Source organism: Vigna unguiculata, chromosome 4, assembly GCF_037176805.1.
Source record: "Vigna unguiculata cultivar grain cowpea cultivar isolate G323 ecotype 2 chromosome 4, ASM3717680v1, whole genome shotgun sequence".
In the NCBI taxonomy this organism is placed as follows: Eukaryota; Viridiplantae; Streptophyta; class Magnoliopsida; order Fabales; family Fabaceae; genus Vigna; species Vigna unguiculata.
The window spans coordinates 38,270,677-38,281,679 of record NC_140795.1 but is presented as its reverse complement, the minus strand read 5'-3'; the positions used below and the strand labels follow the sequence as shown (position 1 = coordinate 38,281,679).

The 11,003-nt window shown below is 29.8% G+C and overlaps 5 non-coding genes across 5 annotated transcripts; all 5 read left to right on the top strand.

Annotated features, from left to right (window-relative positions):
* Window positions 1-6,026: 6,026 nt before the first annotated feature.
* TRNAI-AAU (transfer RNA isoleucine (anticodon AAU)) lies at window positions 6,027-6,100 on the top strand. Its single transcript has one exon. It is a non-coding gene; the product is annotated as a tRNA-Ile (tRNA).
* A 743-nt stretch (window positions 6,101-6,843) lies between these two features.
* On the top strand, window positions 6,844-6,917 carry TRNAI-AAU (transfer RNA isoleucine (anticodon AAU)). Its single transcript has one exon. It is a non-coding gene; the product is annotated as a tRNA-Ile (tRNA).
* A 693-nt stretch (window positions 6,918-7,610) lies between these two features.
* TRNAI-AAU (transfer RNA isoleucine (anticodon AAU)) lies at window positions 7,611-7,684 on the top strand. Its single transcript has one exon. It is a non-coding gene; the product is annotated as a tRNA-Ile (tRNA).
* Window positions 7,685-8,370: 686 nt separating this feature from the next.
* On the top strand, window positions 8,371-8,444 carry TRNAI-AAU (transfer RNA isoleucine (anticodon AAU)). The gene has a single exon. It is a non-coding gene; the product is annotated as a tRNA-Ile (tRNA).
* A 2,284-nt stretch (window positions 8,445-10,728) lies between these two features.
* Window positions 10,729-10,802, top strand: TRNAI-AAU (transfer RNA isoleucine (anticodon AAU)). The gene has a single exon. It is a non-coding gene; the product is annotated as a tRNA-Ile (tRNA).
* Window positions 10,803-11,003: the final 201 nt, after the last annotated feature.

Below are 11,003 nucleotides of genomic sequence, written 5' to 3'. Positions count from 1 at the left end.
CATTTCAATATGGTATTAGTAGTTTAGGCTTTCGATCTGTCTTTGTTTTCTCTTTCTCACTAAAACCCAATGAGGAAGCAAAGGTGTATGGAAAATACTTGAAAAGAAGAACACAATCCTCTAATGAAGTCAACATCGCAAAACGGATTTGACACTCACTCATCTCTTTTCCACCAATCATGTTATGAATCCAGCAACCTATGGAAAATCGTGGCCCTTTCAATCTTCAACCCCTAACTATGTTCTCGATCACAGTCGTCACCCAGCCCTTCGCCAGCCACCTCGCCAACCTCGATCTCACTGCCATTTCCATTGTCTGTGGCCAAGCCTACGACACTGAACAACACCGCATGTTGGGCGTTTATCTATAACGATCGTGGGTTTTTTGCTCCCTGTCCTCGATTTTGTGTTGTTGACGTTCATGTTCACTATGTCGTTGTTGAAGTTGGTGCAATAGCCCTCTCTGCGGAGTGGTTGATCTTGATCTATACTATTGGAGAAGTAAAAAAATCACCCAAAATTTATATATTTAGTTATATACGGTACCTAAAGAAATCATATCACTTCTTCATCTCTTATGGTTCTTGAAGAGAAGTGTGATCTTTCAATATCTTAAATTGTTCATTGCATGTTTCACTGATTAGTGGTTGTAATTTTCAGCTTGATATAATGTTTGGTTAATCACTCTAGTTTAGTTTATTAACAACTAGACATATAATCTTTGATCTGAACCAATGTAAAATCTACTGTGTAAATTTCTCTTATCTCTACACTCTTTATTTTAGTGTTGTTATTGCTAAGTTAAAATTAAGTAGAGGCTTTTATAAATCCTTGATTTTTAAGGAAAAAAGTTTAAAGTTTCAATCTTTAACAGAAAATCATTTCACCCTTCTCTTGGTTTTTGTCCATCAACAAATATTGCATTGCACAATTCTAACAATTGATATTAGAGTTTGCTTTGACATTTTTTTCAAAATAAGTTTAAAAATAATGGGACAAAACTAAACTTTTGTTGAGGGTGCTTCGATTAACGACCCCTTTGTTTGTTGGAGAAAATTATCCTTTTTGGAAAGTGAGAATGCAAATAATTTTGAAGGTTGTTGATAAAGGTGTTTGAGATGCTATTGTTAATTGTCCTTTTTTCCTGTTATTAATGTTAATTATGTGTAGGAACCTAAGCCCTTTTCAGAATGGACTACAAAGGAAAATAGAAGGGCTCAATATGATGTTAGGGCCAAAAATATCATATCATCTAAACTAAGTCCTAATAAATTTTATAGAATTTTGGTGTGTATAAGTGTTCAGGAAAAGTGGGAAATACTTAGTAACAAAAGGAACAAAAATAACGAACCTTTAATAATTATATTCTAATAATATTTTAAATAATTATATTTTATTTAACAATTGAATTTAAGAATTATAATTAATTTATAATTAAATCTAATAATTCATAATTGAATTTAAAAATAATTGATAAAAATGTTAATTTTAATAAAAATATCAGTATAATATTTATAAAAAATTAAATTTAGTCTCAATTTAGAAGGGACAAATTGTTCCATTTTAACCAAAATTGTGACTAAATTGAATAAAAATAACAAATATAAGGACTAAATTGAACAAAAATAACGAATATAGGAACTAAAATGAACAAAAGAAAATAACACAATCACAAACTGACTGACATGTAGCACTGACATTGACACATGACACAATGGTGATTTGACACATGAAATTTTTTTTTAAAAAATTAAAAGGAATAAGAAAATTAAATAAAAAAACATAGTGGACACATGGCATGCACTGTTCTTCACTGACATTAACTATTTAAACACTATTAACAAAAAGGACCAAATTGACAAAAAATTGACGAAAATTAGGACCTAATTGAACATTGAATCAAAACGAGGACCAAATTGAACAAAAGCGACGAAAATAGGGACTAAATAAGTATTTAAGCCTTAAAGTTTTAAACTATATTTAAAACATTGAAACACATGGTCTATTAGCTTAGTTGGTTAGAGCGTCGTGTTAATAATTCGAAGGTCACAGGTTTGAGACTTGCATGGCTTAGTTGAGTTTGTCGTTTTTTCCCTACAATTAGTCTGTATCCAATCTTTTATTTTTCCAACACAATATTATTTTTAAACTAATTTACTTTTTTAAAACTTTAATGTTTATTTAAAACATTGAAATGCATAACTTATTAGCTCAGTTGGTAAGAACATCGTGAAGGTCGAAGGTTTAAGACCTACATGGGCGATTGTGTTTATCTCGTTTGTCTTTTCAGAATTTAGTATTGTATTTTTGTTGAAGGTTCGATACATTCGATCTTTTTCTTTTTTCCCAGAAAATGTTTTTTAAATAATTTGTTTATTTTAAAGTTTTAAATTGTATATAATTTTTAAAATGTATGGTCTATTAGCTTAGTTGGTTAGAGCATTGTGTTAATAATGTGATGGTCATAAGTTCAAGACTTGCATGGGCCAGTGAGTTCTTGTTTATTTTAAAGTTTCAAAAAGTTAATAAAACATTGAAATGTATCCATCTTTTATTCTTCTTTTTTTTCCAATAGAATATTAATTTTAAACTAATTTACTATTTTAAAACTTGGCCTATTAATTGAGTTGGCTAGAGCATTGTGCTAATAACGCGAAGACAGTAATTGTCTTTATTTATGAAAAGTCAAGTCGATACAATAGGCAATTGAAGAATAAGTACATGAATTTGAAAAATAAAATGTTTTGAAAAGTAATATGTATGAAACACAAGACACATGAATTCCTTACAAAGATCTTGGATATATAACCGCTCAATACATCGGTTTACCACTCTCGATGGAAATCAATGATAATAGACAATATATAGCCAACGTAACAGAACCTATTAATTTACGTATTGAATTAAAATTTGATAGAAATCTTGTGTATCGTATAAAAAGACTGAAAAAATTTCAAGCCGAAAGTTATGATATAGATTTGAGACCTAAATGGGCCATTGAGTTCATCATTTTTTCCTATAATTAGTCTGTATCCAATCTTTTATTTTTTTCAATGGAATATTATTTTTAAACTAATTTACTATTTTAAAACTTTAATATTTATTTAAAACGTTGAAATGTATAGCTTATTAGCTCAATTGGATAAATCATCGCGAAGTTCAATGGTTTGAGACCTGCATGGGCAATTGTGTTTATCTCTTTTGTCTTTTCATAAGTTAGTATTCGTTTTGGTTGAAGACTCGACACATCTGATGATTTCCTTGTTTCCAATTTTTTTTAAACTAATTTGTTTATTTTAAAGTTCCAAATTGTATTTCAAAAATTAAAATGCATGGCCTATTAACTTAGTTTGTCACAGTGTCGTGCTAATAAGTGAAAGGTTGCTGGTTCACACGCTTTAACCAACTGAGCTAATGGGCCACACATTTTAGTGTTTTAAATAACATTTGAAATTTTAAAATAAACAAATTACTTTTAAAAAAACATTCTATTGAAAAAAAAAAAGGATTCATACACTGAATTTTCCTAATGTAGGTCTCAAACCTTTGTCCTACACATTTAAAAAAAGGTCACTTTAACCAACTGAGCTAGTAAGCCAAACATTTTGCTATTTTAAATAAATATTAAGGCCATAAAATAGCAAATTTGTTAAAAAATAATCTTCCATTGGAAAAATAAAAATATTTGATACATATAGGAGAAAATTGGTGAAGTGAATGGCCTATGCAGGTCTCCAACTTGGATACTAACTTTTAAAAAGACAAAAGTGATGAACACAATGGCGCATGTAGTTCTTGAACATCGACCTCCAACTTGGATACTAACTTTTAAAAAGATAAAAGTGATGAACATAATGGCGCATGTAGTTCTTGAACATCGACCTACACGTTATAGCATGATGGTCTAACAACATAAGCTAAAAGGTCATACATTTTAACATTTCAAATAAAAATTAAAGTTTTAAAATAGTAAATTATTTTACATATAATATTCCATTGAAAAAAAAAAGAAAAGATTGGATAAAGGTAATTATAGGAAAAAACCCATGAACTAATTGTGCCATGTAGGTCTCAAATCTATATCATAACTTCCATCTTGAAAGTTTTATATTGTTTTTGTAATATACCTACAATATCTCTCAATTTTTAATTCAATACACAAATCATATGTCATTCACTTCGTCGTTTTTCTCCTATTTGTATTTGTAAGACCAGAGAAATTTAAATAATTAAATAAATGATTATTTAATAAATGTGGGTAGTGGGAACCTTTATGACATTTAATGTTGGGATTTATGATGAGGAATAGTACTAGCTCAAGTGGTTGATAGTACTTAGTTATGTGAGAGGATTTGAGTTTGAGTCCTTTGTATGTTATTTTAATAGTTTGTTATTTTTAATTATATGCTTGATCATGATGAGTGATTATAAATTCCTAGATGTATAAGAATTATTATGAAATATGAATTGGTTGAATGATTGTGCATTGACTTGACAATGGTGTGATTGTGTGATTGAATCTTGGCTTATGTGAAATAAGGTTCCTTTTTGCTAAAATTATTTTTTGCATGGATAGGAAGGGTCAGAAACCCTAGCCGTAAGGGGGGGCAACCAAAAGAGCTGGAAAACCATATCATAATGGTTCTTGAATGGCAATCGATTACCGACTCAAAACTTTTATTTTTCGAAAATCTACTTAAGATAATCGATTACCACGAATGATAATCGATTATCACTGGCAGTTATAACTTGGCTCTTCAAAAACGACTCAAAATAATCGATTACCATTTCTGGTAATCAATTACCACTAGCAATTATAAAATTATTTGTTCAAAAATGTACATGAGATAATCAATTGCCATTTTGGGTAATTGATTACCACTGCAAAATTTGTTTTCAAAAACCATTAGAATAATCGATTATCTTAAGTGGTAATCGATTATCCTTGGCAGTTTTAGCTAAACTCTTCATTTCTAGCCCGGCTTTCAAAAATCTCTTTAAATAGAACTTAGTTTTCAACTTCAAAACCACCTTTTTAAGATTTAAAGTTCTTATGTTGTGACTGCAAAGTGGTGCTATATCAGATTCCTAAAAATAGCTTTGAAAAGCCTAGTGCGGGTGAGTGATAAAATTTTCTAAGTAAGTTCTTAGAAGATTGAGTGTTGTGTTGTTGCTAAGAAAGTTGGTCATCCTCTGTGTGACTCAGGGGAATTATTGAGTTTCGTGATTGATGAGTATCATTTTGGTAGTACTTATTGAGCTATGTTGAATATATAAATCTATATATGTTGGCTTGAATGTTTGATGTTATAAGTGTGTGAAAACGACCACTATTGATGATATCACTATGACCGAGTGTTGCATGATCATGATGGGTTTTGGGCAAGTATGAGAACATGATAATCATGCTTTAAATGTAATGGGATTGCGGGGGCATACAGAATAAGTATATAACTTTGATTGTGTCTTATGTGGTGTATCAGTTATGTAATTGTGCAATTGTATCAATTCGAATATATGTGAGTTTAAATGACTAAGTGTTGATGTTAATCTAATTTAACATAAGGGATTGGTAAAATGGGGGTTCTTGTAGTTATTGATTGAGGTAAGACATATGCTTTGTATGAATAAATGAGTTACGTGCCTGTTGCCTTATTATTTCATAATTTCATATGAGCATGGTTTACTCTTGGGTTCAAAATGAATATTGGCATTGATTTAAGATGTGAGCATCTATGAATTTATAAAGGGATGTTACAATATCAAATATTTTCATTTTTCCAAAGAAGATTAATTTTAGAAAACATTTACTATTTTATAACCTCAACATCTATTTAAAATACCCAAATATATTGCTCACTTGGTTAGTTGGTTAAAGTGACCTTGTATTAATGTGTAAGACAAAGGTTCGAGACCTGCATTAACAAAACCCAGTATTTGAATCCTTTTTTTCTAATAAAATGTTTTTTTTAAAGTAATTTGTTTATTTTACAATTTCTAACTTTATTTAAAAAACTAAAATATGTGGCTCATTAGCTCAGTTGGTTACAGCGTCGTGCTAATAATGTGAAGGTCGCAAGTTCAAGACCTGCATGGGCCATTAACTTCATCGGTTTTCTCCATCTTAGATGGTTATAAGATGGACAATACTTTTTATGTGTTTTTATTAAAACATGTTAATTTGTGTATTGAATTAAAACTTGAAAGAAATTGCGGTTATTGTACAAAAACAATGAAAGACTTTCGAGATGGAAGTTTTGATATAGATTTGAGACCTACATGGCACAATTAGTTCATCAGATTTTTTCTATAATTACCTTTATCTAATCTTTTCTTTTACCCATTAGAATATCATATGTAAACTAATTTACTTTTTTAAAACTTTAATATTTGTTTGAAATGTTGAAATCTATGACCTTTTAGCTTATGTTGTTAGACTATCGTGCTATAACATGCACGTCGAAGTTCAAGAATTACATAGGCCATTGTGTCCATCACTTCCGTCTTTTTAAAAGATAGTATCCAAGTTCAAGACATGTATAGGAGGCCATTCACTTCATCGTTTTTCTCCTATCTCTATCAAATCTTTTCATTTTTCCAATGGAATATTAATTTTAAACAAATTTACTATTTTATAACCTCAACATCTAATTAAAATACCAAAATGTTTGTCTTACTAGCTTAGTTGTTTAAAAATACCTTGTATTAGTGTGTAGGACAAAGGTTCGAGACCTACATTAAGAAAAGCTCGTATCTGAATCCTTTTTTTCTAATAGAATTTTTTTTCAAAAGTAAATTGTTTATTTTACATTTTCTAACTTTATTTAAAAGACTAAAATGTGTGGCCCATTAGCTCAGTTGGTTAGAGCGTCGTGCTAATAACGCGAAGGTCGCAAGTTCGAGACCTGCATGGGCCATTAACTTCATTGGTTTTCTCTTATTGTTAGTCTATGTCTATTGAATTAAAACTTGAAAGAAATTGCAGTTATTGTACAAAAACAATGAAAGACTTTTGAGATGGAAGTTTTGATATAGATTTGAGACCTACATGGCACAATTAGTTCATCAGATTTTTTCTATAATTACCTTTATCTAATCTTTTCTTTTACCCATTAGAATATCATATGTAAACTAATTTACTTCTTTAAAACTTTAATATTTATTTGAAATGTTGAAATCTATGACCTTTTAGCTTATGTTGTTAGACCATCGTGCTATAACGTGCAGGTCGAAGTTCAACAATTACGTGGGCCATTGTGTCCATCACTTTTGTCTTTGTAAAAGATAGTATCCAAGTTCAAGACATGTATAGGCCATTCACTTCATCGTTTTTCTGCTATCTCTATCAAATCTTTTCATTTTTCCAATGGAATATTAATTTTAAACATATTTACTATTTTATAACCTCAACATCTAATTAAAATACCAAAATGTTTGGCTTACTAGCTTAGTTGGTTAAAAATACCTTGTATTAGTGTGTAGGACAAAGGTTCAAGACCTGCATTAAGAAAAGCCGGTATCTGAATCCTTTTTTTCTAATAGAATGTTTTCTTTAAAAGTAATTTGTTTATTTTACATTTTCTAACTTTATTTAAAAGACTAAAATGTGTGGCCCATTAGCTCAATTGGTTAGAGCGTCGTGCTAATAACGCGAAGGTTGCAGGTTTGAGACCTGCATGGGCCATTAACTTCATTGGTTTTCTCTTATAGTTTGTTTGTGTCTATTGAATTAAAACTTGAAAGAAATTGCAGTAATTGTACAAGAACAATGGAAAGACTTTTGAGATGGAAGTTTTGATATAGATTTGAGACCTACATGTCTTCATCAGATTTTTTCTATACTTACCTTTATCTAATCTTTTCTTTTACCCATTAGAATATCATATGTAAACTAATTTACTTCTTTAAAACCTTAATATTTATTTGAAATGTTGAAATCTACGACCTTTTAGCTTATGTTCTTAGACCATCATGCTATAACGTGCAAGTTTAAGTTGAAGAATTACGTGGGCCATTGTGTCCATCACTTCCGTATTTTTAAAAGATAGTATCCAAGTTGGAGACCTGTATAGGCCATTAACTTCATCGTTTTTCTCCTATCTCTATCAAATCTTTTCATTTTTCCAATGCAATATTAATTTTAAACAAACTTACTATTTTATAACCTCAACATCTAATTAAAATACCAAAATGTTTGGCTTACTAGCTTAGTTGGTTAAAAATACCTTGTATTAGTGTGTAGGACAAAGGTTCGAGACCTGCATTAAGAAAAGCTACTATCTGAATCCTTTTTTTCTAATAGAATGTTCTCTTTAAAAGTAATTTGTTTATTTTACATTTTCTAAATTTATTTAAAAGACTAAAATGTGTGGCCCATTAGCTCAGTTGGTTAGAGCATCGTGCTAATAACGCGAAGGTCGCAGGTTCGAGACCTGCATGGGCCATTAACTTCATTGGTTTTCTCTTATTGTTAGTCTGTGTCTATTGAATTAAAACTTGAAAGAAATTGCAGTTATTGTACAAGAACAATGAAAGGCTTTTGAGATGGAAGTTTTGATATAGATTTGAGACCTACCATTCACAATTAGTTCATCAGATTTTTTCTATACTTACCTTTATCTAATCTTTTCTTTTACCCATTAGAATATCATATGTAAACTAATTTACTTCTTTAAAACCTTAATATTTATTTGAAATGTTGAAATCTACGACCTTTTAGCTTATGTTCTTAGACCATCGTGCTATAACGTGCAGGTCGAAGTTGAAGAATTACATGGGCCATTGTGTCCATCACTTCCGTATTTTTAAAAGATAGTATCCAAGTTGGAGACCTGTATAGGCCATTCACTTCATCGTTTTTCTCCTATCTCTATCAAATCTTTTCATTTTTCCAATGGAATATTAATTTTAAACAAATATACTATTTTATAACCTCAACATCTAATTAAAATACCAAAATGTTTGGATAACTAGCTTAGTTGGTTAAAAATACCTTGTATTACTGTGTAGGACAAAGGTTCGAGACCTGCATTAAGAAAAGCCACTATCTGAATCCTTTTTTTCTAATAGAATGTTTTCTTTAAAAGTAATTTTTTTATTTTACATTTTCTAACTTTATTTTAAAGACTAAAATGTGTGGCCCATTAGCTCAGTTGGTTAGAGCGTCGTGCTCATAACGCGAAGGTCGTAGGTTTGAGACCTGCATGATCCATTAACTTCATTGGTTTTCTCTTATAGTTAGTCTGTATCCATTTTTTGCTTTTTTCCAAGTAATATTTTTAGCTTAGATGGTTATGAGATTGACAATACTTTCTATGTGTTTTTATTAAAACATGTTATTTTGTGTATTGAATTAAAACTTGAAAGAAATTGCGGTTATTTTACAAAAACAATAAAAGACTTTCAAGATGAAAGTTTTGATATAGATTTGAGACCTACAAGGCACAATTAGTTCATAAGTTTTTTCCTATAATTACCTTTATCTAATCTTTTCTTTTACCCATTAGAATATCCTATGTAAACTAATTTACTTTTTTAAAACTTTAAAATTTGTTCGAAATGTTGAGATCTATGACGTTTTAGCTTGTTGTTAAACAATCATGTTATAATGTGCAGGTCAAACTTCAAGAATTACATTGACCATTGTCTCGATCTCTTTCGTCTATTTAAAAGTGTATCTAAGTTCGAGACCTGCATAGGCCATTCACTTCATCGTTTTTCTCTTGTATGTATCAAATCTTTTCATTTTTCCAATGGAATATTAATTTTAGAAAACCTTTACTATTTTATAACCTCGAAATCTATTTAAAATACCCAAATATTTTGCTCACTAGCCTAGTTGGTTAAAGTGAACTTGTATTAATGTGTAGGACAAAGGTTCGAGACCTAGATTAAGAAAACCTAGTATCTAAATCTCTTTTTTTTTCTAACAGAAGGTTTTGTTAAAAGTCATTTGCATATGCCATTAACTTCATTGGGTTTCTCTTATAGTTAGTTTGTACCATTAACTTCATTGGGTTTCTCTTATGGTTAGTTTGTATCCAATTTTCTTTTTACCAAGTAATATTATAGGTTCGATGGTTATAGGATCGACGTTTGAGAGAAATTTCGAATATAGTACAAAAACATTAAAAAAACTTTCAAGGATGAAGTTATGATATATATTTGAGACCTACATGGAACAATTAGTTCATCAGTTTTTTCCTATAATTACCTTAATCAAATCTTTTATTTTTCCCAATGGAATATCATATGTAAACTAATTTATTGTTTTAAAACTTTAATATTTGTTTGAAATATTGAAATGTATTGCATTTTAGCTTATGTTGTTAGATCATCATGCTATAACATGTAGGTCAAAGTTCAAGAAGTACATGGGCCATTGTGACCATCTCTTTCATCCTTTTAAAAGTTACATTCCAAGTTGGAGACTTACTTAGGCCATTCACTTCATCGTTTTTCTCCTATCTCTATCAAATATTTTCCTTTTTCCATTGGAATAATAATTTTTAACAAATTTACTATTTTATAACCTTAACATTTATTTAAAATACCAACATGTTTGGCTTACTAGCTTATTTGGTTAAAGTGACCTTGTATTAGTGTGTAGGACAAAGGTTCGAGACCTGCATTAAGAAAAGCCAGTATCTGAATCCTTTTTTTCTAATAGAATGTTTTCTTTAAAAGTATTTTACATTTTCTAACTTTATTTAAAAGACTAAAATGTGTGGCCCATTAGCTCAGTTGGTTAGAGCGTCGTGCTAATAACGCGAAGGTCGCAGGTTTGAGACCTGCATGGACCATTGACTTCATTGATTACTTTTATAGTTAGTTTGCATCCAATTTTTGCTTTTTTCCAAGTAATATTATTAGCTTAGATGGTTATAGGATCGCATTTTTCCTTTTTTCCACGTAAATATTATTAGCTTAGATGGTTATAGGATCGATAGTACTTTCTTTGTATTTTTATTAAAACATGTTAATTTGTGTATTGAATTAAAAAT